Genomic DNA, 26,405 nt, shown 5'->3' with positions numbered 1-26,405 from the left:
CTTCTCCATTTGCCCTACATTTGATGCCACAGGCAAATCAGAGCTGGTTGAGCAGTGTGCAATTCTGAGAAATGAGGAGAAGGCAGAAGGACCTGTTTTTCCTCTAGTAAAGCCAAGGCAAATGGAGACGCTCAGAAATATATTGGCATCATTGGCAAGTACCATGGGCAAGACAGGTAATAAACTGAGAAAAATCACATTGCTGTGAAAGCACTGCTCCCCGCTGGTGCTAGAGGACCTATCACACTGGCACGCATGCTGGGCAAAGATCTGAGTGGTCAGAGGCTGGGCTCTGCGGGAACTGGACTCCAGGGACCAAGGATTGAAAACCAACCTAACAAAGCATGCCTCTTTCCATTTGTGAGCTGATGGAGAGATAAGGGTTTTGTGACTCACTAACCCATCTAGAAGGCCAAACACTTACAAAAGCAAAATACCTGGTTTCTTTTGGCCACATGGAGGGCTCTTCAGATTTGGCCAGCTGTGCACTAGAAGACACTGTCACATGTAGATGCTTATTGTTATTTGATATTTAATTTTGCTTCTTTCCACTTAGTCCTAGTTTCTTAAGCATAATTGTGATTGCTGGGTAGTAAAAGGAAACTTTCATCTGTGAACAAAGTGTGTAGTAAGACTCCAACAGTGAAAATCTGTAAGAGACTAAAATAGGTATAGAAACTGCAGTAACATGGACTCCAAGGAGCTTTTTTTTAAATTAATTAAATAATTTATTTATTTTTATTACTCAAATGAATTTAACACATCTGTAGTTGTATAATGATGATAGCAACCTGATTTCACAGGATTTCCATCCCATAGCCCAAGCACATCCCCCCACCCCCCAAACTGTCTCCTCCAGAGACCATAAGTATTTCACTGACTGTGAGTCAGCATCTGTTCTGCAAAGAAGTTCAGTCTGTCCTTTTTTCAGATTCCACATGTCAGTGAAAGCATTGGATGGTGGTGTCTCATTGTGTGGCTGACTTCGCTTAGCATGATCGTTTCTAGGTCCAACATGGACTCCAAGGATCTTGTGTTAGTTTGTTATCATGCACATCAACGGTATATGGGGAACACTTGGAAATCTAAGGCATGATCAAAATGTAGTAACTTCAAAGCTTGTGGATTTCTTTCCAAATAGAAATCACATGTGGCTTAGGGACATCCTCAGCGGGAGTGTTTAAGCACTGCTCATGGATTCTCACCAAAGTCATCAGGAGACCGCGTGTGTAAGAATTTGACAAATACACGTTCACATGTCAGACAACTTCTCCCCATAATCGTCCTTCTGAAGGTCTCCTTTACAAAGTGGCCAATGACGAGTTCCCATCATGGCTCAGTGGTTAACGAATCTGACTAGGAACCATGAGGTTGCAGGTTTGATCCCTGGCCTTGCTCAGTGGGTTAAGGATCCGGCATTGCTGTGAGCTGTGGTGTAGGTTGCAGACATGGCTCGGATCCCGTGTTGCTGTGGCTCTAGCTTAGGCTTGGCAGCTACAGCTCCGATTAGACCCCTAGCCTGGGAACCTCCATATGCCGCGGGAGCAGCCCTAGAAAAGGCAAAAAGACAAAAAAAAAAAAAAAAAAATGGCCAATGAGTGGGCCCTTTTCACTGATATTCCTTTGGAAGCAGATATTGAATTTCAGATAGGACGACGTGTCGGACAATGTGGTACGTAGCTCAGGTGATTATCAGTAATTTCGGCCCTAGCTAAAATTCTGCACCTACCAAGGGATGTTGTCTAAAAGAACTTGCTCATCCTGCCTCATATGGACCGCCAATATGAATAATGATAGCATGTTCCTACATGTCCTAGGCTGGAATTAGCAAACTTTTTTCTGTAGAGTCAGAGTGTCAGTGTTTTAGAATTCGCAAGTCTTACAATCTCTGTCTCGATTCCTCAGCTCTGCCCCCATCACGCAAAAACAGTCAGAACCAATGCATGAATGATTGTGTGGCTACATTCCAACAAATCTCTATTTACAAATACAGTCAATGGGTCAGGTTTAGCCCATGGGCTACATCCTGCTGACCCTGTTTTAGACTCTTTTAACGCAACAGTATCCATCTTCTGACTTAACGTAGACTGGATTCATCTTAAATTCTGTTTAACCTTTTGATACACACATATATATATATACACACACACACACATATATATATATATATTTTTTTTTTTTTTGGCTTTTTGCCTTTTCTAGGGCTCCACCCGTGGCATATGGAGGTTTCCAGGCTAGGGGTCAAATTGGAGCTGTAGCTGCCAAGCCTAAGCTAGAGCCACAGCAACGCGGGGTCTGAGCCGTGTCTGCAACCTACACCACAGCTCACAGCAACGCCGGATCCTTAACCCACCGAGCAAGGCCAGGGATCGAACCCGAAACCTCATGGTTCTTAGTTGGATTCATTCACCACTGAGCCACAGTGGGAACTCCAACCTTGTGATATTTTAGTCCAGGTTAATAGTACCTTCTGAGTCTGTTGTCATGCCACATATGAATGTATTTAAACCTTTGTTTGATTGATTCATATTTAGACATTATTACTATTACATCATGAATCCGTTGTCATGTCATAGAGGAATTTTTTTAAATCTTTGTTTACCTTATCAGTATTTTAGTCAACAACAACCACACCTGGAGGGTGACAAGCATCTTAAGTTAACTATCTATTGGATAATATGCAAATCCTCTCCCCATTTCTAAACTCAATCTGATGCAGAGGGATTTTACGTGATTACAGTGTTGGGAATAAGTCTGTTACTGCTTTCTCTTCCTTGACATTAACCATGCCCCATGAGAGCCTTTATCTTTGTAGACTGAATAATTCTGATCTTCCTGATACATCCTTAAACAACACCCCTGTCCCTTCTCGTGTCCTTGATCATATTTATGCCTCCATTGCTGAGTCTCTCTGGGGTCTGCGAGTCCTTGAAGTTTAGTGACTAGCCCGGCACGTGGTGTTCCAGGTTGGTCACATCATCTCTTCCTAATGATGCCCAGCTGTACCTTTTGACTGCAGCAAGAAATAAACAAAGGAAAAAGTGTGAAAGTAGGGACGAAATTAAGAAAGCACAGAGGATTTTTGGAAGAGCAAAGGATACTACATAACAGTGACTTGCAAAACACTCTGAAATGGCTGCTAATGTATTCATAACTCCTTTAAATCATCATTGTAACCACAGTTAAGCTTTCTGGAGTGTTGAAAAGAGTAAGAACAAAACCAACACCTTGGTTTGCTTAGAAATGAGCCTGTTGTCATTTGGAGTGAAGAGCTCTGGTGAGAATTTATCTCTGTTGGATACCAACCATGTCTAATGTGGGTTGAGAAACTCTGGGACCTAATTAACACAATGAAAGGAGCTCTGCTGACGAGACAGGACTATGCTACTAATCTGGAAAGGTCTAGCTTGGCGTTGAATTCTCTCCTCTGCCCTCCTGAGCCAGTGGAAAAGTAAACCTGAATTTAGCAAGATCAGTTATAGAGGGACTGTATCATCATTGAAAGCCCTATGCAAAAGTTCAAATTAAACTCTGCCATAATCGTCATTCAGAGTGATCCTGCAGATTTCACTAACAAACATGTATCATGCCTCTTCGAACCTGTGCTAGGTGCTAGGGAAATAATCATGAGCAGAAAGGTCTCTGCCCGTCTGGAGTCTATCATGTAACAGAGAAGCAGATGTCAGTCAAATTCGGGTGCATTTGTGCATGTGGTAAGAAAAGGAAAGGAGAGGCCTATTATCCTCTAAGACAGCAACTCTGAGAATGTGATGATTGACCTAAGATCAAAATGGAAGGAAGAGTTTTCTCAGCCAAAGGCGGAGGAGAGAGCATGCCGGATGTGGGGGAATGGAAGAAACATTCTGTGACTGAACCAAATTGAAACAAAATAGGAGAAGAAGTAAGAATGAGAGAGGGGCCAGACCACACTGAATCTCAAGGAGCAATACAGAAAGCCTTTGAAGAAGAGGGATGGCATGACTTGATAGGTATTTTGAAAAAGAACTGGGAGCAGAGGGATAAATTCGGAGTTTGTTATTAAGAGATACATGCTACTGTATATACAATAGATAACCAACAAGGACCTATTGTACAGCACAGGGAAAATGGAAAAGAATCTGAAAAGTATATATGTATACTTTTGTATATATATGTGTGTGTAAGTGTGCATGTATATATACACATATATATGTATATATGCATAACTGAATTACTTTGCTATACACCTGAAACATTGTACAGCAACCATACTTGAATAAAAAAATATTAAAGGAATTCCCAGTATCCATGAGAATGCAGGTTTGATCCCTAGCCTCACTCAGTGGGTTAAGTATTTGGTGTTGCCACAAGCTGCAGTGTAGGTCTCAGATGTGGCTTAGATCTGGCATTGCCGTGGCTGTGACACAGGCCCGCAGCTGCAGCTCCGATTTGACCCCTAGCCCGGGAACTTCCATATGCCACAGGTGCAGCCCTAAAAAGAAAAAAACTTTAATTTTAATAAAAAATAAGTAAAAAGAACCAGGCAGCGGAGTTCCCACTGTGGCACAGCAGGTTAAGGATTCCACGTTGTCTCTGCAGCACCTTGGGTTGCTGCTGAGCCGTGGGTTCAAAACAGTCCCTCAGCTGGAAACCCATATGCCATGGGCGCAGCCAAAAATATATATAAATAAATAAAAAGAACTACACAGGAGAATATTGTGGGAGGAAAGGTAAATGCATAGGCTTATTCAGAGGACAGAGCAGTTGGTAAGAAAGGTGAACCAAGATGGTGACTTAACTGAGATGATTTGTAAATTATAGACCAGCAGGTGGCCCAAGCCCAATTATTACACAGTTAAGGATGTTTTCCTTCGGCAAGATGTGCAAATGACTGTTGTACCACACAGCTTGATTGACACCTTCCATGCATGTTACTACTTTGGGATCTCAGGCATGACGTGATTTTTCTCAGTGTCTACTTGAGATTTCCATTTCCACGAATTATTTCCAGCAATAAACCACCCAACTGGTGGATCCCTCAGATTTGGTCAATTCTGAACCATGAGTGTTAAGTGTTCCTTTTGGTATTCAAGAGGTTTCGGTTTTTGTTTTTTTGGCCTATCTCTTGACGTGCATTTGCCCCAGGAGAAGAATCTTTTTTCAGTCAAGGGATTCAAAGTAAGTTTGAACTGATTTTATACCTTAAGGAAATGGAAGAAAGTAATTTTGCAAGAGACTATAAAAGCTTGCTGTCCACATAGTATAGAGTGGGTTTCTAAAGTTGGTGAGGGTTAGAAAAATGGATTTTTTTAGACTTAAAATTTTTATGACCTTTTTCTAGCATTATAGACTGGAATAAAGAAAATTGATGGCAGCCTTAATTCAACCCCCTCAAAATCCCTGTTTATATATTTCCTCTTTCAGTCTTTAAAAAATTAAGAATATATATGTATATCATTTTTAAAACCTCTTTTTGAAACCTAACGTCATATGATAGTCTTATGTCAATCAATAGTTTCTAAAAACATGGTTTTTAAGCTTACATAATATTCCCTCATATGAATGTACTATATATTCCAATTTAATAAGTCTAAAATAATATTAATTTTCATTTCTTTGATTCGTAGATATAATTAATTTTTTCATTGATTTACTTCCCTCCATATTTCTTATTTTATCACTTATATTGTCATGTCGATTTATGAAAATTTGTATATGACTCAATATTTTCTTCATTTGCTTAAAATTTCTTAATTTTAAAAGTGAACGTTTTATATTTTGGGGATATCAGTCTGTTTTCTATAATATTTGGTATCAACATTTACCCCCATTTGGTGATTCTCTTTTAATTGTTGAAAATATCTTTGACAAACAAATTCCTAAATTTTTGTGGCTTGAAGTCCATCAGATTTTTCCTTTGCAATTACTTTTTAACTCTTTATTCAACAAGTACTTAGAGAATATTATGAGTACAAAGCAAGATACTAGGAATAAAACAGAAAATAAAACAGACTTGGCTTTGCCTTCCCAGAGCTTACAGCATAATGAGGGAGACAGACAAACAGAACCTAGACCATTATAATATAGCTTATTATAAATTATGCAAGAAGTACAGGGTGGTGTGAAATACCTAATCTGGACTTTGAGGGTAAGGGAAAGCTTCTGAAAGAAAATAGCTTCAGGGAGTTCTGGTTGTGGCTCAGCAGGTTAAGGGCCTGGCATTGTCTCTATGAGGATGCAGGTTGAATCCCTGGCCTTGCTCAGTGGGTTAAGGATCTGGCACTGTCACAAGCTGCAGCGCAGGATGAAGATGCCACTCTCTCTGATCTGCTGTTTCCATGCCTATGCTGCAGCCACAGCAGCTCCAGTTGGACCCCTGGCCTGGGAACTTCCATACACCAAAGCCACGGCCATAAAAATAAAAATAAATTCATTAATAAATAAAATGGGGGAAACAGTATGTGCAGAGTTTGTCATTGAAATGCTAAATGTGTTCTATGCCTAGAGCTTAGTGTGTGTGTGTGTATGTGTGTGTGTGTACACACCCATGATGGAGTGAAGGGAGCAGTGGTCTTTAGTATGGGCAGAAGACCCTTGGGGAAGCAGTTGCTGTGGTCCAGGAGAGAGGTCATGATAATGGGCAGGGAATGTGCTCTATCACTCATGTCTTTTCATTCCATAAGCCATGCTTCAGTTATATATTAAGTTCTTATGCATATCATACTATCTATTGCAGGATAATTTATTTAGGTTGACTGTTATGTCAATTCTTGGGCCAGCGTCATGGTGGTTTTGAAGTTTATAAAACATTTAAACTGCTAGGGCGTGTCACCTCTGATCACTTTTTACTTTCAGAATGGCTTTATCTACTCTTGCCAATGTGTTCTCTTAGATAAACTCTAAAATGATTTTGAAAAGTTAGAAAAGCATATGCATATATATAACATATATGCCTGTAAGTACATGTGTTTATGTGTGTATATATATACACATTTCTATACACACACCCAGACATCCATGCACTCACATAAACTCTCCCATTGGTAATTTAATTGGAAGGTGATAAACCTATATAGGTCAGTTGTGAAGAAATGGCATTCCTTTTTAATGTTGAGTTAGCCTACCAAGAAACCCTGAACTTATTTGAATTTTCTTTCATATTTCTTGTTAAAACCTTACCAGTTTTTGGAGTTCCCGTCATGGTGCAGTGGTTAATGAATCCAACTAGGAACCATGAGGTTGTGGGTTCGATCCCTGGCCTTGCTCAGTGGGTTAAGGATCCAGCGTGGCCATGAGCTGTGGTGTAGGTCTCAGGCAGACTCAGCTCGGATCCCACATTGCTGTGACTGTGGCTGTGGTGTAGGCCGGTGGCTACAGCTTTGATTAGACCCCTAGCCTGGGAACCTCCATATGCTGCAGGAGCAGCCCTAGAAAAAGGCAAAAAGACAAAAAAAAACAAAAAACAAAAAAACAAACAAACAAAAAAAACTAAAAACCTTACCAGTGTTTCAACGAGGTCCTCACATTTCTTGTTAAGGCTATTCTTATGTATTTTATAATTTTAATTTTTTATTATGAATAGGCCTTTTCCATATCCTCTCTGATATTACTGAAATACAGGAAAAATGTGGATGTATTTATATTTTCTTTCTATCTGACTGTTTAGCCCATTGTAATGATTATAATAAGAGTTTTGGGTTGATTATAAGAGTTTGTAATCATGGTGTCTGTAAGTAGTGATAATTTTTTCTCCTTCCAATAGTTGCATCTGATCTCTGTTTGATGGGTTATAGTATTAATTATAACTTCTAGTAAATAATAATGATACTAGTGAGCATTCTGTCTTAATACCAGTTTTAAGAAGAATGCCTCTTTGTTGAACTTTTTCCAAAGTATATTCTATGAGTGCTAATAAAATAAATTCAGGAGATGCTCCAAATGAAATCCTGTCTCCCAAGGATTCATAATTGACATTCATGTATTAAGAGTCTGAGATCTACAGTAAAGAAATGTTCTGCAGAGATTAATGAGCATTTCTAAAATTCATTTGCCCACAGAAGTAGTCTTCTCTCATTTAGAAATTTACATCAGTTACATCAGTCAAAATTATATTAATTTGATTTTACCTTTTCAACATTTTGTGCATCCTTATCTCTGTCTTTTGCCGTGTGGACTATGATTGGGTTTTGCTATTATTTTTTCCAGTAATTTAGAGGATAGTCATCATCTTTTTTTATTTCTACAAGTGATTGAGATTTTTCAGAGCACTGCTACCTGTGCTTTATGCTTACCAACGTCAAAGGCATGACCGTCCACTTTTCTAATCAAGTTCAGAATAATATGGTATGTTTGAATAATCCCCTCACAGATGAGAACTTTAATCCATTTTAACTTCCAACTCTTTTCTCAGTATTCATTAGAATAATTTAATATTTTTATTCAGGTTACTGTCAGTCAGTCATATTACATGACTTCTTTTTTGTGAATTATTTTATCTACCCAGCATCTATTTTATCTACTCAGTATCTACAACACGTCTAGACAGTTCTATGGTTATCTGATTTGTGTCCTTTTATAGCACATTCTCTTATTGTTGACTTCTTATTTTAACTCATCTCTCAGGCAGGTAAAGGATGTCTTCAAGAATTATCATCAGTAGGAGTCCCTGTCATGGCTCAGTGGTTAACGAACCCGACTAAGATCCATGAGGACACAGGTTCCATCCCTGGCCTCGCTTAGTGGGTTAAGGATCTGGTGTTGCTCTGAGCTGTGGTGTAGGTCGCAGACTCGGCTCAGATCTGGCATTGCTGTGGCTCTGGCGTAGGCCAGCGACTACAGCTCTGGTACTATCCCTAGCCTGGGAATCTCCATATGCTGTGGGTGTGGACCTAAAAAGACCAAAAGAAAGAAGGAAGGAAGGAAAGAAGGAAGGAAGGAAGGAAGGAAGGAAGGAAGGAAGGAAGGAAGGAAGGAAGGAAGGAAGGAAGGAAGGAAAGAAAGAAAGAAAGAAAGAAAGAAAGAAAGAAAGAAAGAAAGAAAGAAAGAAAGAAAGAAAGAAAGAAAGAAAGAAAGAAAGAAAAAGTTTTGCAGCACTAAGGGAAAAAAAAAAGCCCCCCCAAAAAAGAATTATCATAAGTAGGTTAATATTTTTTTTAATCCCTTGATTAGCTTGGACAAATTTCTGTCAGATTTCAACATTTGTCTGGGTATAAAATTCTTCTCACCATTGTGCTTGAATTCATATTTAGTCATGTGTTAGAAAAATCTGAGATCATCCATATTTTTGTTTCTTAGGAATCTGTTCTTCTCTCTGGATATTTATGGGTTTTATTTTGTAATTCAAATATTTTATCATAATATATCTAGGTGTGATCTCTTTCTACTGACTTTGCATAGTACTTGCTGAATCATTTTAGTTTCCAGAGTCAGATCTTATATTCGTACTGGGAAGGTTTTTTTTTTTTTTTAAGTTTGTTATAATTTTGAATATTTCTTTGGTTATATATTCTTTATTTTTTTGTTGTTTTTTTAAATGTTTTTATTATAGTTGATTTACAATGTTTGTTACTCCAGAAAATTCCCTCATGTGCCTTTCCAGGCAGTCCCAACACCAGAAGCAACCACTGATCTGATTTCTATCACCTTCAGTTAGTATTGCCAAGTCTGATAGCATATAAGTGGAATCTTACAACATTATGTATAAGACTTCTTTTACTTCTTTCTCATGCTTTTTAAGATTTTTCCATGTTATTGCTTATATCAGTAATTCATTTCACTTATTGTTGAATATAGTTCTATTATATGAAACCCACTACAAATGTATTTATTTAATTGATTTTAGTATTTGTGAATACTTGGGCCATTTCCAGGTGGGAGGTACTACGAATAAAGCAGCTATTAATATTCTTGTAAGGTATGTTGCGGACACATTTTTCACTTCCTCTGGATAATTAATTACCTAGGGGTGGAGTTTCGAAGTCAAAGAGTGGTAAGTAATATGTTTAACTGTTAAGAAACTACCAATGGTTTTCCAAAATGGTTGTGCCATTTTACACCCCTATCAAAAATGTATGCATTTCAGTTGTCCTGTATCCCAACTAACATATGGAGTTGTTACTCTCATTTTAGTTATCCTTGTGGTTGTATAGAGCTATGTCATTGTAATAACTCTTCTCTTTTTCACGAGGACAAATTAGCGCTGATTTGATTCTGTTCCCCATTTTATGTATCTACCATCACTTTATTTATTCCTTTGGGGAGTACAATGAATGTACAGCTTTTATTTGTTTAGGATGTTGTCTGATTCTGTTCCCTATAGGGTTAGTTTTACCTCTTATTACCTTCAATGTATGTAAAAATACTATGATGAATACTATCCATTTCTTGCTTCCCTACAGTCCCACCTTATCTCACTCAGCTTCTTTTTTTCTTCCATCCCTTTATCTCATAATGGCTACCTGTCCTGTTTCACAGTGTTCTTTTTCTATATCTGCTGAGGAGGACACACAGTTTGCTAAAATTGTCTTTGCGATGATATTTCACTTCCCTTGTTATGCATTTTTTTTCTGCTGGCTATACTGTTTATTTTGCATGTTTACTTTTCATGTTTATCCGGGGGTGAAAATCAATCTAGATCCAATATTTGTGAACACATAACATGTGCAGTGTGTTCCTGGACCTGCTCAATATGTCCTGAACTGTAAGTTTTCTGGTCCACAGCTGGAGGGCAGAATGACATGTCCTAGTTCAAGATCAGCATCTGACAGCAGTGCTGCTGATGGAACCTTGCGTATTGGGTAAAGATCTCTCTCCTACTGCTTACTCTCCTGCACTCAAAATAGAGAACACAAAAATTCATCATCTTTAGAATGCTCTTCTCCCATGGACTTTTCCTTTCTTCCCTCTAACCAGCCTTTTCTGGTTGGATGTGTGTTCCAGGATTCATTATGGATCTACTCAGTCTTATAACATCTAACATCATTGTTTTCTGGGGTTGAGATTTTTATACAGACATGGAAGGGACACCCTGCTGGGTTGAAGGTGGCTCTGTTCAGCAGAGGGATAGCTGTACAGTTTTCAGAAAAGGAGTGAATATTCTCCCTGTGTTCTTTGAAGGCCACAGCTTGGCTTTGTTTCCAGCAGAAAATCGTGTGTTGCTTTTTTTATGGCCAAGTAGTATTCTATCATATATATATGTGTGTGTGTATGTGTATACACACATGATACATTTTCTTTTTTGTTTGTTTTTTTGATTTTTTGTTTGTTGTTTTGGTTTTTTTTAATTACTCAATGAATTTCTTACATTTGTAGCTGTACAATGATCATCACAATCCAATTTTATGTGTTGCTTAATAATTATGATTCTCAATTCAGTACCGTGGGGTTCTGTCCATCCTAACCTTTCTTTCAAATTTCTGACTACAGACTGACTATAGGTTTTGATTCTGGTATTGTTTAGAGTTTTCCTTCTCTCCTCTCCTCCACCCCCTGTCTTTACAAGTAGTCAAAATAGGGACATCTTTCCAGAAATCTAATAAATGTCCTCTTAAATTCTTTCCAATTTTAAGATTTTATCATTCTAAACATGTACTCCATGAATCTTGACTAAACTCCTCGGCTCAATTGAATTCAAGTTTGTAGGAACAAATAACATGTTTCTGTATTTTCCATACATAAATAAATGCAAACACATAAAGAACTCTCCAGAAGACTTTAGCATTTCGAAGTGCTATCTCACCAAGAAAACCCTTTTACAGATGACCAAATGTCCTGGCAGAGAAGAATGGGAGTAAAGTATTTAAGCATATTTTTAATACTTTCTTTAAAATATGTTTAGGTGTGTTGTTGAAAAAGTGGCCTTATTGTCTCTGAATGGCACTTGAATTCAAGTCAGCTAATCTTAACTGAGGTTTTGTTGATGTGGCAGGCATGTTCTAGAAATTAGCCATACAGAGATGTGTAAGACATGGTCTCTCACGCTGGGCGATTCAAGTTCATGCTTTGACCTCTACCTCTGTCATGTATGGAACTGATGAGTCCAGACTTTGGAGTTGTGAAGAGTCTTGTTTAAAAATCTTTTGACTCTCATTCAAAAGTTTTTCTTTTGGTTTGGTTTTTTTGTTTTTGTTTTTGTTTTTAGGGCCACACTTGTGGCATATAGAAGTTCCCAGGCTAGGGCTTGAATCAGAGCTGTAGCTACTGGCCTACACCACAGCCACAGCAACGCGGGAGCCGAGCCAAGTCTGCAACCTACCCCACAGTTCACAACAATGCCGGATCCTTAACCTGCTGAGCAAGGCCAGGGATCAAACCTACATCCTCATGGATCCTAGTTGGATTTGTTAACCACTGAGCCATGACAGGAACTCCTCAAATAAATTTTTTAATCCCTTAGAATGAAGTCCTTTATGCCTACCAGGAAAGATTTTGACTCTGTAATTATATTGCATTGTTCCATGGGGATGCTAAGATTGAGGAGGCCAGAGTCTTTGAAGAATCTTACTAAAAAGCTCAGAAACTTAGACCCTCAGCACAGCTCTTGCAGCATTTTGAAGAGACTCTCTGCTGCGTACAATGGAAAAATCCAAAAACCTGCTTCCTCAGGAAATAGATGCACCCTACTCACAAGACTGAAACCATAGCTAAGGATTTCATCATCACTTATGAGTATGTAGTACATACTCTCAGCCCAGGATACTTTTCTAATCCAGAAGCAAGACAATAATGTTAATTTCCTATCTTCTTTTGAGAGAAAAGTTTCACACAATTAGCTTTTGAAATACGTATTCCCTAAAGCACCATGAAAACATTGTCCCATAAAACGATGCTTCTAGGAAACATGTATGTTCTCATCTTGATCGTTTTTCTTATCACAACCAAATACAATTAAAAGCTGCCTTGTTGGCTTCATGACCCTCAAAAAAAGAATCAATCTTAACTTTCTCAGTATTGGCTTGCAAAACCAAGGATACCAACCAAAGAGAAAGGTTCAAGGAGAGAGAAAGATTAACTACCTGCCCCAAATATTTAGTATCGCAATTCTGAGCTCTTGGTAAAGGCTCGCATTCCCTATGTTTGTCCATTAGATGAAAAGAGTGCCGTTGGTATTGGGAAATCATATGCAAGAAGTTCGTCCCAACAGTTCTCCATATAAATTATCATTCTCTTGACCCAGATGCTTGACAAGTTTTTAGCAAAGCTGTGTTAGACTAGTGCAAAGCTCCTATCAGCTCTACACTAACACCTCCAGCCACAGGACCATGGTTTAGTTGGTTTCTGCTCCCCTCTATGTACCCCAAGGGTGGTGGGCAATACTTCAGACCACAAATGGGCAGAATGGTGTTGGAGCCAAAGTTTGGGCATGACAGGATGCTGCCTGCCTCCTTGTGATGATTTCAAACACAACGTAATGACTCTTTGCCATGGTAGGAGCTCAAGAAATCTTGGTTCCTCATCTCTTTTCTTCTACCTAGTGGGTCTTGTTAGTTATAGCCTCAGCAAAATATCCTGCTGAGTGAGGCATCTTCTGTGGCCACTGTCACCTCTGGCATAACCAGATATTTGATGGCACCTAAAGATTTTTTTAAAAACCGTATTTTGCCAAAGGCCCAACCTCTATAGCACAAGAATCCATTTTCAGTTTGCTATGGCATATAGAAAAGGCCAGCTCAAGTCTTTCTGAAAGGACTGTTCTCAAATAAGGGAGCATGTGAGGCAACATGTCAACAGGGCAGCCTGGTAATTGGTGCTCCTTCCAGAGCCAGATGAAAGGTGTTGTTGACTCAGATCCTTTCCTTTCCCCACTGCCATTTGGGAGTAGGATCTATCCAGGACACAGCTAACAATGAGAGGTCATCAGGGATTTATAACAATGAGGAGTCATTAGGAATATGTATAACTGATTCACTTTGTTGTAAACCGGAAGCTGAGACAACATTGTAAATCAACCACACCCCAATATTTTTTTTTAAAAAAGGGAGAAAAAAAAAAGAACAAGGTCAAGAATGGAGTCATTATGCAACATCCCCCATTTGATTATTAGAGGACAGATGCTCCATCAACAGAGGAATTTCCACTGACATTTTCAGGGACACGTAGAATAATTGCCACTTGAATGATTTTTCAGGCTTCAAAGGAGTGTAGAAGTGGCTTAAAGCTGTATTGCATTCATGTCTTTAGTTAAGCTTTCATTGGTAGTGTATCTTGTATTATTAGTTTGTAATCAAACAGATGTCCTCACATATTTTTCAAACAGAAAAAGGAGCCATATCATGAGCATCATTTTTAAGAGACTTACCTAAACTATACTCATTTATTCTCTCAATCTTTTGCAATCAGCTCTTGCCGGCCCACCATGTTGGATGCTATGCTTAGGCAGCAAGATGCAAAGGTAACCACTCTCTACCTTCCAGAAGAATGCAGTCTAGTGGAGGAGAGAGCTGTCGTAGAGTCAGGGACCGGAGTGAGAGCAGTTATGGAACAAGCAGGCAGAGGGTAAGGAGATTCTATAGAGGAAATAGCACACACCAACATACAATGATTTACAAGTCCTTAATATTTTAGGCAGTTGAAAATAGTCTGATGAGCAAGACATACAGAGAAGAAGTAGAAAGGAACAGCACGTGTGACTAAAAATGTTTGGGATCAGGTTGGGATCAGGCTGTAAAGAGTTTTGAAGTCTGTGCTAAGTGATTTGACTTTGACTTGAGGACATCAAAGTTAGTAGAAGACTTGAAGTCAGGTCTCTTGATTCGGAAGTTGGGTTTTCTCTGCGAGATGACGCTCCAAATGCTAGTGACCACTACACTGGATATGACGCAAGATCACCTGGTGGAAATATATAAATTACCTCTTAGAAGCAATAAGTGAATTCTGTTAAAGCATAAAGAAATAATGTGTCCAAGGTCATACCACTAGTTAGGTGATCCCAGGCAATCTGACTGCAGAGTCTGTGTTTTAATGACAACACTTGATCTTCTCTTTATCTAGAGATCTTTATGCATTTGTCTGCTGATGCCAGCATTCGCAAGTAAGGACTGCCTTCTGGAACAGATTTGATAACTGGCCAATTTTGACAGGATTTCTGTATTCGATAATATGGCTCTTAAGTTCAGGGAATGAAAGCTAATCCCTGCTCATGTCTACAAATATCTTTGTCTTTACCCATTCACAGCTGTTTGAAACCAGCTATCTGGAACCGGGCAACCTTGTGCTGTTAAGGGCAGAGAAGTGCTAGAAAGGTCCTAAAAGAATAGTTAACAGATTTGATGAGAGCTCTGAGATGCTACAAATACTGCAATTGCGCTTACTACCCAAGACACTGAAAGATAAAGGGTAAAAATCTAAGAGAGAAATTATGCGCTTGACGAATATTGGTTGTTTGGCTTTGCTTTAATATTCATGGAGCAAATATAAAAATACAGTGAACTATAAGTTGAAGTCAAAGCTGGACAGACAGGTCCTGCAAATGTTTCTCTTTATGCATCCAGACAGGCCTTAAGGCAGTCTTCTTACCTTGCACTTACCAAAAAAGTAGGATACCATTTGCCTTGGAAACCCAAATGTGAAATAGATTCTTCCAACATGACTCGAATTTCTTGATTTTTTACCAATCAGCTACTGTGTTTCAATATTCTACAGGTTTTCAATAGTGGACAAGGAGCCAGTATTTGCGGGAAGTTCGACATCAAAGATTTATTGTGTGGGAGGAGGTAGAGTTGTTTTAAAGGCTAGAACCAGAATGAGGGGAATTGTTACAGCAGGACATGTCTAGCAATATAAAGAAAAGCTTTCACTTTAACTGAGACAGTGATCCGCTGTAACTACTATAGGAAGTGCTTATCTATCTCCTTGTTCCCCGAAGTGTCTGAGCAGAGACTGAGTAACTATTAGAGGTTGGTGTTAAGGTGGATTAAGAGCATGTCTGAGGCTGGACTAGAATGGTCTCTGAAGGTTTGTATAACTCTGAAGTATGAAAAATATCTACAAGCACTGGCCTGCACCAAGACTTTTAGCATTCTATTTTATCATACTCACCCATTCCATATGAAAAGTGATATTCAGTTCTCTTTTTGGAAGTAGTTGTCATCTTCATTTTTATTCTAGTTTTTTTTTTTTTTGGCCTTTTTTTTTAGGGCCATGCCTGCAGCATATGGAGGTTCCCAGGCTAGGGGTCCAATTGAAGCTGTAGCCACCTGCCTACGCCAGAGGCACAGCAACGCTAGATCCAAGCTGCATCTGTGACCTACACCACAGCTCACAGCCACGCCGGATCCTTAACCCACTGAGCAAGGCCAGGGATCGAACCCGCATCCTCATGGTTCCTGGTCGGATTCCTTTCCCCTGTGCCACGACGGGAACTCCATTCATGTTCATTTTTAAACCTCCAGAGGTTTCACATACTTTGAATTAGATAAATAAAATAGAAAGATAAAATAGATAGGTGATAGTGTGTGTGTGGTTAACACCTTTATCAGTATTTCATTAATTACGTGATCGTCTTTACAAGGTAGAGCATGAAGTACTTCCATGATTATACTGTGGATGAAAAAACTGGGACCCACCAGCTTTCGTCCTTCTGCCTCTAATCCTTATCAGTCATGGCCCTTTGGATGGAGTCCTCTATTTTACATGTGAACATTTTGTTCCATTTTAATTATAATAAAAGCTCTTTAAGGGGCAGGGGCATTGGGCATGTGGATAACTTTGTATGGAGAGAGTTCATCTTCTGTTTTGTTACCCTAGAATGCATTGATGGTCCAAGATTCCCCTTCTTTGGACATAGCTGATATTTAAGAAGCACATGTTAAATTAAGTTGTTATACTAGGACTTTTCCAATCTCCTGGATCAGAGCAAAAGGAGACTGCACAAGTGACATTTGGTGAAGCCAGGTCAAGATGTCCCAATAGCAGGACACATTTCAGGCAATGTGAGGCTACTACTGGTAGTAACATGACAGAAGTAATAAAATAAGTATGCATGGATGACTAAACAGGACTTTTCTCCATAAATCAACTCGTGCTTGTGACAAATGATAATATTTCTCATAAGCACTTGCAAAACTGGATCCAGCACTTGTTGCCTTAGGGAGGCTGTATAAAGCCGCGATAACTTCTAGATTGAAAAGACAGTTGGCTTGTTTTCTTTTTGCAGTGCTGAGAGGTAGTGGTAATGGTTTGGCTGGGTCCTGCCAGAGAGCCTAAAGAAAAAAAGATTTGGAGTCTTCTACTCGGAAGTGAAATCCATTGAAAAGTCAGCTTCTTTCTGCTTTGGCTGTCCTTGTAGAAAAAGTCTCACTAGAGGATCAATTACAGTTGGGGCAGGGGGGAGGGGGTTCAGGGTTTTGTAAGACGATGGGCCGTGTTCTCTCATGTCCATGGTTTCCTAAGAACTGAGTGTTTTTTAGAGCTGCCAACGTTCCAGGGCATCTTGATAGACACTAAATCAAGCTGGCCTGCTCCCTCAGGCCTGTGTTCTAAGCAGCACAGGTCTTATCTCTTGTCACAGACATTCATTTGCAATGTTCATCAGTCATTTTCCAGGCTATTACCTTAGATAAACACACATCAGTGCCAGCTGTCCTGCTCTTTCACTGCTGAGATGAACCCCCCTCAAATTGGTTTGTGCCAGCTCTGCTGAAAATCTCACCTTTTCTTGATCCAGGTAATTATCACTTCCCTGCTTTCATCTTACTCCCTTGCTCCATAAGCTTGGTATGCTTATGACATGCTCATAGATTCTCAAGATGGCACCAGGAGAGTGAGTGATTGAACTCTTATCTCTGTTTTCTGCAGCTTCTTTGAGTCACAACAGGTGGAGCCAAGCGTTCAGCCCCTCTGGTGAGGGAGAAGTCTTTTCAGCAGCACAATTCATTGTTACAATATTGAAAAAGTGGAGAAGGTTAGCAGTAGATGGGTTTCTGCTCGCTCCTACCCCCTGCCTTTCCTTTGCAAAGTACTTTCAGGGATTTTATTTTTCATTCCATCCTCCAGGAGGCATATATGATGAGCCTCCTTTTTCAGAGATGAAGAGACTAAGTCATGAGTGTGACATGGCATGGCCAAGACCCCATGGCTGAGAAGCAGCCCGACTGGGACTTGGACGCTGGTCTTTCAACAGATGCCCTGTCCTATATGCCATCTTCTACTCCATGGCTGCCTTCCCAGTTCCAGGAAGGCAATCAAAGCCTGGCAGGATAAATAACAAAAACAATAGGAGTAAAATTAATAACTGATTTTTAGCTGTGTGCTAGATTCTGTACGTATTGCTTTAGACACATTATTGCTACTACTCTTCGTAATGTTTGAGGGTTATCATGATTATTCCCATTGAAAGAGGAAACTGGGTTTCAGGGCTCATATGCGACTTGCTGAAAGATACAGATTGGTAGAGACTGAATCTATCTCCAGACCCAGGTGTTAAGCCATGGAATTAGCTAGTACCATTTAGCTCAAATCTGGGAGAAAAAGCAGGGTCTTGGAAAGGATAAAAGATCTAACTCTGCTTCTGTTCATCAGTGTCATCTTGGGCAAATCTCTTAATCCCTCAGACTCTTGGTTTCTTATAAAATGGAGCTGATATTATTTGGCCTGATACCCAGACATGTGGCCAGACATACATAGAGTCTCTCAATTCAAGAGAATGGTAGGAAGGCAAGTATCATTCTTAGGGTTAGAATTGGGTCTACAGCCCTAGTGTCCTGACAGCTCACAGCAATGCCCAGAAAATCTGGGCGCTTCTCTCAGTCCCACACTCTCTCCACAGCTGCCAGACCAGCTTGGTTAAAGGGGAAAAACAAACAAACAAACAAAAACTTGGTTCTTAAAGGATGTATCCATAAGAATATCTCCCTTTCCTTATAGTATAAAGACCCATTAAGGAAAATTTACAAAGAATGTATTTTTGAGCACCCTCTCATTGGTCGTTGGGCAAAGCAATTATTAGTCAGAAAACCGGGTGGACAGAGTTACTGCCCTGTGGGGTTTTATATTCTGAGAATAACTAACAACCACCTCTGCCCTAGAGTAAACAGGGCTTTCAGGGGGAAGGTTCTAGGGCAGCTTGTGGCCCAGAGACAGAATTGATTTGTTCTCGTGTTCAGGGTCATCGATTCTCTGAGAGCTGCCATTTACCAAGTGCCTCCTTTGGGACATGTGCACTCAATGTATTCTTTCTAAACCTCATGATACCCCCAAAAGTACTTTGCTTCCCCTTTTTACAGGAGGAAAGTCTCTGGGGGAACTGCCAGGACCTCAGAGCTAGTCGGTTGCACACTGGCCTCCTCCTATGTCATCCGTTCCATGTCACCTAAACAACCAGCCATTTTCAAAGTGCCACCTTTTCTCATATACAGTGCCGCCTACCCATCACGAGAAATGCTCAGGGCTTGGAGGACCGTGCTTGCCAGAAAGAAAGCCTGAATTTTCTCAAACTCATACCTGCACTTTGGGCTGGGTCTGGGCTGTGACCACCCCCACCCTACCTTTTTTTTTTTAGGCAATTTACCTGAGTCTCTACTTCTCTTGTATTCACTCATTCCTGAGTTTCTATCTAGTTAGATTATAAATATATTTTTAGAAAGTTTAATGCCTCGGAGTACACGTTTGTAATTTATGGCAGATATGGAAGCTACAAAATGTGGTGGGAATTGAAAGTCTTAATTTTCAGTTTCATTTACAGGTCTACAGTCACTTCATTTTAGAATATCAAGAGAAGTTGCATGGTTATTTCATTGCCATGTACGTAACCAGATTTTTAAATTTTTCTTATTTTTTATTAAAGTACAGTTGATTTAGTGTTGCGTCAATTTATGCTGCACAGCATAGTGACCCAGTCATACATACATATATATATATGTGTGTGTATATATATATATATTCTTTTTCTCATACTCTCTTCCATCATGTTCTATCCCAAGAAATTGGATATAGTTCCCTGTGCTGTACAGTAGAACCTCATTGCTTATCCATTCTAAATGTAATAATTTGCATCTACTAACCCTGAACTCCCACCGACATCCCACTCCTTCCCCCCTCCCTCTTGGAAACCACAAGTCTGTTCTCCATGTCTGTGAGTCTCTCCATTTTGTAGATAGGTTTATTTGTGCCATGTTTTAGATTCCGTGTATAGAAGGTCTCATATGGTATTTGTCTTTCTCTTTCTGATTTACTTCACTTAGTATGAGAATCTCTAGTTGCATCCATGTAGCTGCAAATGACATTATTTTATCCTTTTTATGCTGAGTAGTATTCTTCACAAACAGAAGGAAAGACATACTATGCTTTGAGATTGGAGGAATCAATATCATCAAAATGACTATACTGCCCAAGGCAATCTACAGATTTAGTGCAATCCCTATCTATCCCTTCCTTCACCACTTATGGGTATGTAAATTGGTATAACCCCTATGGAAAACAGTATGCGGAGTCCTCAGAAAACTCAATACAGAACCATCATATGATCTACCAATCCCACTCCTGGACATATATCCAGACAAAATTTTCATTGAAAACACATATGCATCCCTGTGTTCACTGCAGCACTATACACAATAGCCAAGACATGGAAACAACCCAAACGTCCATCAACAGATGAATGGATTAAGAAAATGTGGTACATATAATTTTTTAAATTTTTTATTAAAGTGTAGTTGATTTACAATGTTATACCAATTTCTGCTGTATAGCAAAGTGATCCAGTCATTTATACACACACACACACACCCACATTCCTTTTCTTATATCATCTTCCACCACAGTCTATCCGAAGACACTAGTTGCCTGTGCCATACAGTAGAACCAGATTTTATTTAGAGAATTATAAAGGGTAAAATGTAAAGGGGAAATCTATTTTATTTTATTATTGTTTTTTTTTTTTTGTCTTTTTGCCATTTCTTGGACCGCTTCCATAGCATATAGAGGTTCCCAGGCTAGGGGTCTAATCAGAGCTGTAGCTGCCAGCCTACGCCAGAGCCATGTCAACGCGGGATCCGAGCCACATCTGCGACCTACACCACAGCTCACGGCAACACCGGATCCTTAGCCCACTGAGCAAGGGCAGGGATCGAACCCGTAACCTCATGGTTCCTAGTCGGATTCGTTAACCACTGCACCACGACGGGAACTCCAAGGGGAGATCTATTTTAAATAACTTAGGTTTTTGGTTTTTTTTTTCAATTTCCAATTTTTGGAAGCAAGTTTATAGAAAACCTTTTTCTGTTTCCTGAAATTCCATCCCCTTTAGAGTAAATTTATAGCTATAAAAGTGATACCTTGAAAATCTTTCTATCACAGAAAGATAACTCTAATCATAGGAGATTAGTGGGGATTATTCTTCTTTCTGGCCATTCAGGACCACGAAGTAGATCACAGATCTTCCTTTCAGAAAAAGACATTTTTCAGCCAGATATGTTGTCTGTCTCACAATCATCACCACTTTCCTATCTGGGCTATCTTAAATTGAAAATGTCAACAAACCGCATAGCCTGGCTTAGGGGGAGAAAAGAGAGTCTGCATAGAATCTGCCTCTCGGCTGATCCTGCATTTCTTCTGTAGCGCTCCTTTACATTGAAGGAAAAACCCATTGCATTGTGAACTGTATGAGCATCTGTAAATTCTTGGTGCGGTTGAGGGTCACATTTCTGTGCATCTTCTCTTACTTTTCCTGCTTCTGAGAGAAAGAAGCTCTATCCCAATGCTGGAGCTTCCTGCCAAGCTACTCTGCTTTCTCTGTGGCCAGCTCTTTGGAGAACCAGGAACCCAGCCTGGAGGTGACAACCAAGGACATGGGCGGACAACACATATTCGGCTCATTTCAACTTGCCCGTAGTTACTGTGATGGTGGTTGTGATTGAACAACAATACTTTAAGGGGGACAGATCAGCTGGCTGCAGGGAAGGTGTCAGGCTTCTTGTCTTAAGCAGATCGTCACCGGACTAACAGGTTCCCTGGAGAGAGTGTCTGCAGTTCCCCGAGGACACCACAAGTTAGAGCTGCTGTGACTACAGGCCAAGTGAGAGATTTTCTAACCCAAATCAGCAGCTTTTCAGTGACAAAGGGCAGGGAGGAAAGAAAGGAAAAAGACTACATGGTGGAATTTAGTAATAAGAACAAAGCAGGAAACGAAAAGAATATTTATTTCAGCAGCCAAAATGCTTTCCTGTTTAGAGAAAAGGACAAAAAGTAAAATTAAAGAAGATTAAAAGGCCAGTTTACTAAATAAGAGTCAGGAATTCAGGCTCTTAACTGTGAGGAAGGAGAGAGGCAAAGAGAAGTTGAAAATGCTAATGTTTGTTTCATGAAATCAAAAGAGACTTCTGTGAGCATCCTGCAGAAACACGCCTTTTGTCTGATGCCAAGGAAACCCACTGAAGGTTATCAGCTTTCCACCTTCCCCAGAGCCTGGAGGAATATTCCGTAGAGCTGAGGGCGTGATGTAATAGTATTCTGTTTGCTTACTTTGGCAGGGGTAAGACGACTTTACTACTCTGATAGGGCCCGGGGCCAGCACCTTTTGAGCAGGAAAAGGGAATCCTTCTCTGGGACCAGGTTTTCCCAACCTTCCTGCTCTCTGAAGGGTCCTGTGACATTGACAGCAGGAGTGTAAAATTTGTCAGCATCATTGGGAAATTCCCAAAGTTGAGCTGGGCCACCTGGAATGCTGCTCTGTCACCAGGGACCTAAAGGGAGGATGAAGGATGTTAAATGACAGATCCAGGAGTTCCGGAAGTGGCTTAGTGGTGAACAAATCCGACTAGGAACCATGAGGTTGCGGGTTCGATCTCTGGCCTTGCTCAGTGGGTTAAGGATCTGACGTTGCCATGAGCTGTGGTGTAGGTTGTAGACATGGCTCGGATCCCACGTTGCTGTGGCTCTGGCGTAGGCTGGCAGCTATAGCTCCGATTCCACCCCTAACCTGGGAACCTCCACATGTGCCCTAGAAAAGGCAAAAAGACAAAAAAAAAAAAAAAAAAAAAAAAAAAAAAAAAAAAAAAAAGACAGATTGAAGGGCTGGCTAGAGAAATGGTGCCATCAGCATCCACAGGGTGGTACCCGGGCAGGTATCAGAGGCTGATCCTCCCTCTTGCGGGGATGGGCAGTGCTCACCAGCTTCACTCCCTTACCTGCCCGAGGAGCATCTTCAGGGGTAGATGCGGATGCGAGATGGTAACGGATCCCTGAACCATGCCTTCAGAGAGCTTTGTTCTAATCCACAAATTGACTGAGGCTGCATGCTCTGAGCAGTGTTCACTGGTAACAGAGGCTCCTCAAAGTGGGTGGGTATCTGCCGCAGGCCCATGAGCACGCTCTCAGCAATGGTGCCAGGTGAGCTGGCTGGTTTCCCATGAACCTCCACCCAGACTTATGCCTATAGGGCCTTCTCTCCAACTTCAAAGACTGTAAGGGCATGCTAGGGGCCAGGCAGCTGTGGTCTCAAGTGACAGATGGAAGAAGGTGAGCTGCCGAGGAGCTGCAGCGCTGCAGATTCAGCAGGGGCACCATCGGGCTGAGCCGTAATCATCCACCTGGACTCTAAGCATTCACCTGAGTCCATAGCTCCTAGATCTGAGCCACGAGGATCCCTTCCAGGGTTGGATTGACTCAGGGAAGCAGGCAGAGGGGGAGGAGGTGGCCCTGTGACTGATTAATGTTCAAAGCAAGAGAAAAGAAAACCAAAAACGTTGGTAGCTTCAGAGACTCTTAGAGGCCTGTGAATCCCTCCAGGCCCTACAGCAAAGCTCACTCTCTTCCTTTCCCACTTGGGACATTTTATTGCTCATCATGGATGACATTCATGGCAAATTAATGGCTCCTGAACTTTTAAAAAGTTGAGGGCAAGAGGAAAGTGATTCGCAGGGACCTCCAAGCCCCAAGCCCCGAGCCCCAGCCCCTTGGGAAGGTCTTGACTGGCCTTCAGTGAGTCTGTTTACAGATATGCCACGGTACCTTGCCAGAGCCATTGGGCCACTGCCCAGGATCCCAGCCAGGACTCCGTGCCCGACCTGCACAGCAGTGCTTGTGGGAGTCTGGGGGAGTGATGATCACCCCGGCCAGAAGCAGCATCACAAGGCGATGAGCCCCGCGCGCGGCTCTGTCTTGCATCTGCTCTCTGAGGTCCCAGCCCCCTCTGCCCTATATTCCCTTTCCTCCTAACCCCCTGCCAAGAGGATGCCTCTTGCCCGTGCAGGACGCTTTCCGCTGCAGGCAGAACAGGCCAAGCCCAAACCAGTTCCACATTTTGGAGAGCGATTTTGTAAGAACCTCCAAGTGGGCCAGTCACCGGCAGCCTCCCCTAAGGAGCAGAGAACTTCTCTTCCTCCAGACACCATTGTGGTGGCCCCCTTTGGTGACCAGAGCCCTGGACAGTTGGATGACATTGAGCACATCCGCTCTGATGAGCCAAACCCCAGTTGCTTCTTTTCTGTCCTGTTTTTCCCTCAAGGATTCAGGGAATTGCTAAACACACCGCACAACCCTGCTGGGTCTCCTCCAGAAAGCTCGGAGCCTTTCTGCAGCAGCATGACTACTCATTGCACCCTGGGGACCCTCTCACGCTGGTGGAGGAGGTGGAAGAGGCATCTCAGCCTTTCCTATGCATGGCTCCTTCCCCACCCAGCCTCGCCAAGGGTGTTCTCACCCAACACTCTGACCGCCAGAGAGAGAACAGTGGGCTCAGAGAGTTTGAGAGAGATGATCTTGAAGCTGGAGCCATTTATTCCAAAGCTGGAGCCATCAGAGAGCCATTTCTTACCCAAGCATTTTTTGAGTACCTACTATGTGCCAGGTTCTAGAGCTACCAAGTGGCTGGCTGGTGCTGCTCTCTCTCTCCCTCTCTCTCTCTCTCTCTCTGCAAAACCTGGGGCATCTAGGCAAGACCCTCCCAGCCATTGAGGCTTCTGTGCTGCGGGCAGATGTCCCTTGGCCTTGGCTAGTCCCTGCTGCAAGGGCACTGCCCCCCTGGCTCCCTTCTCCTGGTGGGGGGATCAGAGAAGTTATGAGGATGCAGGCTTTGGAGAATTCCCTCAAGAGTCTCAGTTAGACTGAGACATCCTAAAGTGTGCATGTCTTCCCTCAGCCCCCTTGGTCCGTGGGTGTCTGGTTCCCAGGCCGGCAGACAGCGTGTGAGTGAGAGCCTGGGAGAAAGTGTGACTGCATCTTCATTCCCTTTGTTTTTTTCTCCATTTACTTTCTGCCCTTCACTTCCTGTCCTTTTTATCCTGCCACACTCTGGTCGCCTCTCAGAAAATGCCCCAGCTGGCCCCTGCCCCAGGACGGAGCTCCTGTCTGCCACTGAGCCCTCCGTGGAGCGCGGGCTCTGCTCAGCACTGCTGAATGTGGTAGCAGAACCAGCTGCTCTCTTGGTCTCTTTCAGCCTGTGCTGCACAGGCGTTGATGGACCGCTTCTTCTGCACATGTAAGGGTTAGTCCCCGTTTCCTTCAAAATTAACTCTTACTTTTCTCTGAGAACCTGTTAAAGACTCAGGTCCTCTCCTTCCACCCCCACCACCAGCCAAACCCCACAGACGCACCTGAGCCTCCCCTTGACCCCAAGCTCTGACCCTTGGAACCTGCAGAGGCAAAGTGTGTCCTCCTGTTTTTTCAGCGAGAGGTTGTCCTGCCTGTCCTGTCCCCATAACTGAACAATGATTAACAGCCGTCCATACTTTAATATGCAGATCAATTATTAACAGGGGGGGGTGCCTTTTCCCGGGTTGTAAAAAGATGACTGGTTAGAGTCCCGGCATTCTCCTTGCCCGGGTAGGAACTGCAGAGAAGAATGTCGTCTCAGGCCACTGGCCCCTAGGATACATGACCACGATGTGGCAGGCTCCAGCCGGGAGTGGGAGCGGGGTGACGCACGGCAGGAAGGCCACCGGTGAGAGACTTTCTGCTTTCCTTGATGGTTTTCATCCTTCGTTTTTCTCTTCTGGGATTGGGCACGGCACGGACAGGAGGCCCTGAATGTGATTAGGTTATCGATGGTTGCACAGAGGTCTTAGGGAAAGGTCCATATTTTAAGAAGAGAAGGGCGAGGAGCTGGCCGTTGAATATAAAGACTTAACGAGGAGGCCCACTCTAGACCCAGGTGACCCAGGGAGAGAGGATGAGGCTTGCGTGGGGGTGACGATCCAAAGGGCGGCGTGAGGTCACAGCGGTTTGGTCACGTGACAGATCGGTCCTGGGGGGTGTGGGAAGGGAGAGCAAAAGATGGTGGAGTCCAGGATGCTGGCCAGTGATGGGGAGTCAGGAACATCTTTAGAGCTCACAGGGAGGCAGAGAGGCACAGAGAGGCCAGGCAGTGAACTGCGAGTGCCCAGTGGACGAAGAGAAATCTGGGCAATTTGGGCTGAGGTTGGTTTGCTTGTTTGCTTTTAACAGATGTCATTTTTTAGCGCAATCTTAGGTTTGCAGAAAAAGTGCACAGAGAA

General features: G+C 41.8%; 1 protein-coding gene across 6 annotated transcripts in view; it reads left to right on the top strand.

The window, feature by feature from the left end:
• The window catches only part of PRLR (prolactin receptor), a 174,475-nt gene that overhangs the window by 16,361 nt on the left and 131,709 nt on the right, over positions 1 to 26,405 (top strand). For 2 of the 6 annotated variants that reach the window (XM_085001619.1, XM_085001617.1), the window contains exon 1: positions 25,676 to 25,852. The exons of the other annotated variants lie outside the window; for them this stretch is intronic. The gene's annotated coding sequence lies outside the window, so the exon portion shown is untranslated. Of the gene's footprint in view, positions 1 to 25,675; positions 25,853 to 26,405 lie in introns of those variants that run through there. 6 annotated transcript variants of the gene reach the window in all.

Source organism: Sus scrofa, chromosome 16 (genome assembly GCF_054392235.1).
Source record: "Sus scrofa isolate SSC_HxYL_T2T_F1_AM1 chromosome 16, Sscrofa_HxYL_maternal_Yorkshire_Landrace_v2.0, whole genome shotgun sequence".
In the NCBI taxonomy this organism is placed as follows: domain Eukaryota; kingdom Metazoa; phylum Chordata; class Mammalia; order Artiodactyla; family Suidae; genus Sus; species Sus scrofa.
The sequence above is the reverse complement of the archived record's forward strand: the minus strand, read 5'-3'. Positions and strand labels throughout refer to the sequence as shown.